Raw genomic sequence first — 7165 nt, 5'->3', positions numbered from 1 at the left:
GCCCAGGGCCACCCCACTCCCTTCCTCCGCCCCACCGCCCTCACTTTGGTGCGCTCCACTCCGACCTGCAGTTCCTTTCCCTCCTTAGCATTAGCGCACTCTGTTCTGACCGGCACTTCTCCCCCATCCCCACTCCCCTGAACTCCTTGTTACTACACTTGCACGTTCAGAATGACACAAGGCCTAGTATGACCGTTTTTGTTATTCTTCAATACCTGTCCCGGACCCACCGTCTTTTGTCTTGTTGCGCCTTGAAACGCCAGTTGTTGTATAGGCGCATTATAAATACCGAATAAATAAAATCAAGGTCAGCCTTTAAATGCCACCAGAGTTATTTCCTGAGATTAGCACTAGAGGTACTTCACCCAAAGCTGAATTGGGCGGATGGTAAACCTGGTAGTATTTGGCAAATGCTGCCAGATTTACAGTTACCACCCAACTCGTAATGAGTCTACTAGTCCTTATTTTATGTTAGGAGTCCTTTATACTGCACATGTCACTGGCATAGTGGGCCTATGTTAACGAATTTTGCCAGGTAATGATTTTGCCACTGTCACGGGTGAATCAGACAATGCTGGGTGGGGTTGAAAGGAAAAAAAGTGTGACATAGGGAGGAAAGGGGCGAGCATCTGTGTAAAACAGGAGAACAGATGGCTAGCTACAGAGTTTATAGTGTCATCCATTTCGAGTTCAATTTTGCCAAATCAGTGGAACGAGCCACTGAGAGTTAAGATGATGTGAACAAGATGGCACATTTTTGGTGATTTGGGGAAACTGGGATTATTCTCCTAGTTCCACATCTTCTAAAAGATGTATCGAGTCAGAAAAAGAGTAAGAGGGTCAAAAGAGCTTGGCAGGTGGGATCAGCATGAGGGAGGTGGTGTGCACAGTGATGTTCTTTTTTTCCTATGTGAGCCTTTGCTCTTGAAGTTCAGGTGGCCCCACAGGTTCCCAAATTATATAATAATTGTGAGGTACACACTTGTTAGCGTTTTTCATACAGTGTATACACTTTATTTAATATATTCTTAATTCTTATCATCAACACAAGTTATTTCATTTAATGTTTGTTCCGTTTTGTTCCACATTCATCAATATGACACAAGTTATTTCACTTAGTGTATTCCTTTGTGACATTAGTGGTGACTTTTTTTAGTGAGAGATGCGTTATTTCTTATATAAAGCATTCATGCCAATGCGAAATGTGTTGTTTTTTTACAAAAAACCTTTGTGCCAACATTTCTTTGCACGTGCTACTGTTTTGCCCTTTCTTGGGCTTTGTCAAGGCACATTCTTTACTTTGTATTGTGTGTCAGTTTTGTATTACGATTCATATTTTAGTGCAAATATCTCATGTTTATGACACACAAATTTGTTGTAAATGCTTGCAGGTATATACATAGGATTATTTCATTTTTTCTTTTTTCTTGCTTTGCGAGAGGGAAAACTTCAGTGGGTCTCAGGTACCATATAAGCAACTGCAGAACCTCAAAAACATATCAGTCTATATATGTGGTGGTGTCCAGACATTTGGTCGAAAAAAAAGGTCGACAGGACAAATGGTCGACACCATTTGGTCGAAAACCAAATGGTCGAATTTTTTTTTGTTGGTATTTTTACTTTTTTCTTTGGTGGGGGTTCCCCCCAACCCTCTTTTTTTTCTAAAAACCCCTTTTTTTCCCTAAACGAAAACCTAAAAAAGATATATATAAATAACAAAAAAAATTCGACCATTTGGTTTTCGACCAAATGGTGTCGACCATTTGTCCTGTCAACCTTTTTTTTCGACCAAATGTCCGGACACCACCACATATATAGACTGATATGTTGTTGAGGTTCTGCAGTTGCTTAGAGTATTTCTTCCGGTTTGTTAGATCACCAATTCTATTTCTGTTGCTATGATAACAGGCCCTTTTGGGCTGAAACTCTTCCACCGTGCCGTCCTCGGTTCCTCCAGTCGTTCCGGTTCATTCGTGTTGTACCTGTGCAAATGTGTACAATTAAATAATCGGTATTGAAGAGACTGCAGCAGGGAATTCTCAAAGACAAGGAAAAAAGACATATTTTTGCCTCTACTTTAAGGAAAAGCCAGAGCTGCTCTGAGAAATAATAATTTAAAAACATGTTTACAACTTAAATAGCCAGCATGGACAATGAAAAGGAATGGACTTTGAAAGCTACTTCTATGCAAAGCGATTCCAACTGAATGTGAGTCATCAGTAAAACATGCAAATCAGCACAGGCATTGTTTTTCTCTCCTGTAAATGTGCTGAGTGGACCCCTGCTGCAAGCTGGAGGCTGAGTCACTGCTATGCAAACAACAGGAGCCTGTCACAGGAGCTAGTGAATACCCCTTCTTGGAGGACTTTTGTTGTTTTGCTGAACCTTGATCCTAGGAGGACAGTGTCCAATTAAAGCCCTGAGTAGTTAAGGGGGGGTCCTTTTTTCCAATGTAACATTTTTGACAGGTGGGAGTGCCCCCTGGTTGTCCTTATCCCCACCCTCTTTTCATATGGGTTTGATTTCTTTTTGATATGGACTTTGATATCAATATTTTTTTTATATCAAAATGTTTATAAATTATATCAGATATTTTTTAATATCATTGTGTTTGATATCAACTTTTTTTATATCAACAAGATCATTTTTGTATATAGAAAATTGATGTTAAAAAGATATCTGTCATTTTTTATATCATAATTTTTTTGATATCAACATTTATTATATTAAAATATTGAATATTTTTATATTGCAATTAATGTTTTTATATCACATTTTTTGTTTTGATAACATTTTGTGATCACATTTTTTATATTACATTTAAAAAAATGTTATACAAAAATGTTATATCAAACTTTTTTTATATCAAAATAAAAAATGTGATATAAAAATTGGACTTTTTATAGAAAAATGTTTAATTCTTTTATATCAAAAGGACATTTTTTATATCAAAATTCAAAAATGTGATATCAAAAATTAGATCAGAGGGCATGCCCAGGCATGTCCTGACATGCAAGCATTATGAACATATTATACCAAAAGCTGTGCAAAGTTTTTTTTATAAAAAAAAAACAACTGAGTTACAGGGACTGTGAATATATAGTTTTATAATATATAACAAAATGAAATGTAAAGATCTAATTCCAGAGCTACAAAAAAAAATCACAGGCAAACCCATGCAATATGCTGTGATATTGGATTCTACCATTCTCCCTGTTGTGCAGAAAGCAGTGTTCCAGCAACACAGCCACAGCATGGCTTTATGAAGCTGCATAAGTCACCAGGGCAGAGAATTCACAGATAACGACACACACACGAGGCCCAGAGCTCTGAGTCAACTATTTCAGTTTCTCTGTTTATTACAAATTATATGAAGCCACATCAGAATGATTCAACCTTGCAATGAAACCCAGAGGCTATTGTAATGACGTGCCACTATGTTCCCAGTGTGACTAGATTGTATTTGCATGGTCCCATTCATAAAGTCACAGGGCCATCGAGGCTATTGTAATCAAGAGCAAGCTATCATGCCGGTGGTGTGTCTAATCGGCAGCCATTCAGGCCATTCATAGTAAATTATCTAATGGGCCTTTTAAAGGGCCTAGCAGCCTGCACGTGGAATATTGTCATAGGCAGGATGCGGACTGTTCTCAAAGGGGGGGGAATTAACTGAATGTCTTTAAAACCCATGCTTTGGAAGCCTGCCAGAACATTGGGGCCTGCGGATTTCGGGACAATTGCAAGCCACAGCTGGAACTAAAGACCCCAGGACATTTAAGTCCAATGACGAAAGAGGCATTCTACTTTTAAAAAGTGAGTTGATTCTAGTTAAAAATGGGGCAAACATACATTTCAAAACAAAATGTGCATAGTCTTTATGCAAAGGCCTGTAACTAAATAACTGTTTTTCTGACCAGGCGGGCTATGTTTTAAAAGCATAAAAAATTTAAAGTTAGAGAAGAGTATTTCTAGCGCTATGAAGCTGCTCAAGGCGCAGATATGCATTTGTGTCGCTGCAAGTATTTTTAGTTCAGCTATTTAATATGCAGGATAAGCCAAGTGTTTTTACCAGCTATTTAATATGCAGGATAAGCAAAATAGAGGCATTTTTCTATGGGCAGGACAATATATAAGTCAGTTTATTTAAAGTTTGTTCTAGAATATAGCACTATGTATTTTCATTAAATGGTGCAGAACAGATATTTTAATACAAAACATGCTTATTCTACATATTAACTGCCAGCCTGTATTTTTGCAATATGCATTTTATTTTTGTTGTAGGACAGTTTGAGAAAGTTTGCTTATGAAGCGTCCCCCAGTGGATGTATTGTGTGTGTGTGTGTGTGTGTGTGTGTGTGTGTGCGTGTGTGAAAGCCTTGGGGCTAGCTACACGAGGCATTGTGAAATGGCACACATTGCACGTTTGTTAATTACCAACCACTAACCAAATACCTTATGTTTTGTTTTAAGCGACCGGTGTGAGAATGTTTAAATATCTGCATGGTAGTTTAGTGCTCTATTTCAGTTAAGCGACACAGTATTTTAAAGCACACCATATGGGAGAATTAGCAATTTCTGTTATGGGGTGTTTAAACTACAGAGAAGACTGTGTTAAAGAGGTCGGTTTGCATTGTTCACCAAACTTAAATAGCACACAGCTGGATATTTACTGCTCGCCACTTCAGCTCTAACCCTATCTCACGGCTGTTGTTGTCAATCACGCGCTGATCAAACTATCCCGACGCACATTTCTGCAGGGCTGTATTGAACATTTGCATTAGCCAAAGTTAAAAAAACATTTTGATAAACTTAGGCGCATTGATGGTTCAGAAGATAGCTTGGCGTTTTAAGCACATACTTCCTTGAACATGTACAAACACCAATTCCAGCAAAGTGTGTGTTTGTGTGTGTCTGTGTGTGTGTTCAACACAAATGTGTGTTAAATATTTATTTTAAACATGGGTGCTCTTTCAAATTTGCTGGAGAGCACAGTTGACCATCAGGGATAGTACAGCCATTTGGACCAGTAGGGACAGTGCAGCCACCTGGACCAGTAGGGACAGTGCAGCCATTTGGACCATTAGGTACAGTCGCCACAATGTCTGCAATGTGCTTGATGGTTACATAGTCGCTATTGTGTTGTTTTCTCAACTGTGTGTCATGATTTTACAATATGACGGTGCCTTTTATAAAGAATGCCCGGTTTGTAAATGTTTCACAGATCACACAAGCGGTTGACATTTATAAAGCCACTGAGATTCAGGATCTTATAAGACACTGATTCTGTCTTTTGCAATTTTTATAGAAATGGCCTACAACACCCGGATGGCACAGGTGTCACAATCTCTGGATGGGAATTGTAGAGCGAGTGATTCGGCAAATCATGGTTGGCAGGATGGAGCGGGTATGGTGCTTTTGCCAGATGGTTCAACAAATCTTGAATGTCCTGAGGTGAATGGAATGATGCAACCTGTTTCTAATGGGGCTTTGAGGGCGCTGGGACTGGGTCTCTGCTGCCATGATCAACTCATTTGGAATGTTTCAACGACCCATTGATTGGGTCCAACAATGCTGTTACTGCTGTAAAGCCCAATGGATCTGGGGGGCCAATGCTGCAGAGTTCTTTTGTAAATTCAACACTGGGCCCGCTGGGGTCTGGCGTGTTTGCTACGCCCTTTGGCGTTTCTGGGGGGCAGGCACTGCAGAGTTCTTTAGTAAATTCAACATGAGGCCCGCCTGGGTCTGACATGTTTGCTGCGCCCTTTGGCATGCTGGGGACAGATACTGCAGAGTTCTTTTGTAAATTCGACACCAGGGCCGTTTGTGTCTGGCGTGTTTGCTACGCCCGATGGAGTGTCTGTAGAGCAGATATCGCAGAGCTCTTTTGAAAATTCAACACCGGGACCGCCTGTGTCTGGTGTGTTTGCTACGCCCAATGGAGTGTCTTTTCGGGCTCTTGAGCGTAAAGTCTCCAAGGCCCTGACAGTTGTTTATAACTATTGTGCTTTTTCAGCACTGAACCGTACGAATGAAGAACTTGAAATGGACAGAGACAAGATTCTCCAACCAGGGGTCCAGTCACGTCCGCTATCCCAAAGGGTTCTACTGGCTCAAGCTCGTGTTTAACATGGCTGCGCCCCTCTAGTAAAATAGGGAATGCTCTGGTTCTAAACTCTGATTATAGAGTTATTCCATCAGCGCTGGGGAGCTCAAGGGCCCTGATGGATATTACCAGCCATTTAAATATTCAAACAGGTGGGTGGCAGTGCGCCAATGGGCATTCACACATTTTCAGACAGATTGGGCGCCGGCTTCGGGCTACAAGCCTCCTTTAAAAGTGTACAAACACAAGACAGTACCAGTGTGAAACGGGTTCATGGGGTTGATGGTGTAAATTATGCATGTTTTAAGCTGCAAAATGCAAAGCATAATGTTGAGAATGATCTGGATAGGGTGAGACAACCAAAGGGGGCTGGGGTAAAGAGCAACTAAAGAAAAATAATGCCAAGCGGATGGGGTATTTAAACAGATCTGCACTGCTGGGGGTTGACACGTGCAATATGATTATGATGGCCACAGACAAGACAAATGTATCAAACTATGCACTGCAGAATGTAGATCTTGTTAAAGTGGTAAATAATGCAACCAGCATGGCCGGCGTTCAAAATGTAGATGCCCAATCTAATGGAGCTGTAGGCCCCAACAAGGTTTCAGTTTCGGTGCTTTCCCCGATGAGGTGATAGTGGTTCTAAGGTTTATACATAAAAACATAGTGCTGTTGGTGAGTACGAGCAATATCGCATATATGCCTGATGGTGCTACAGTCACTATTTTGGATGCCAAGATATCTGAATTGGAAGCGCAAATATTCGATATGCAGAGGAATCCAAAGTTTACTAATGACCCTATATCTCTGGAGGAGCTTCTAGCGGATACGGGTATTGTTAATACGGTTGATGAAGCAGTTATACATACCAACGTGGCTATGAGCCAGAATATTGGGGGTATTAAAAGACCTCCCCTTGATAGTCAAGATGCCTGTGTCTACTGGGATGGAAGCAAATGCAGTGTTGGCCCTTATAGTATTTCTGTTGATGTTCAAGGAGGGGTAATGCACAATGTTAATATTTCCAGTAGTGTCGCTGATGATGTTCAGGGCATGGGT

Source organism: Ambystoma mexicanum, chromosome 3p (genome assembly GCF_040938575.1).
Source record: "Ambystoma mexicanum isolate Mex_15411 chromosome 3p, UKY_AmexF1_1, whole genome shotgun sequence".
Classification (NCBI taxonomy): domain Eukaryota; kingdom Metazoa; phylum Chordata; class Amphibia; order Caudata; family Ambystomatidae; genus Ambystoma; species Ambystoma mexicanum.
Note: the sequence above shows the minus strand (reverse complement) of the source record.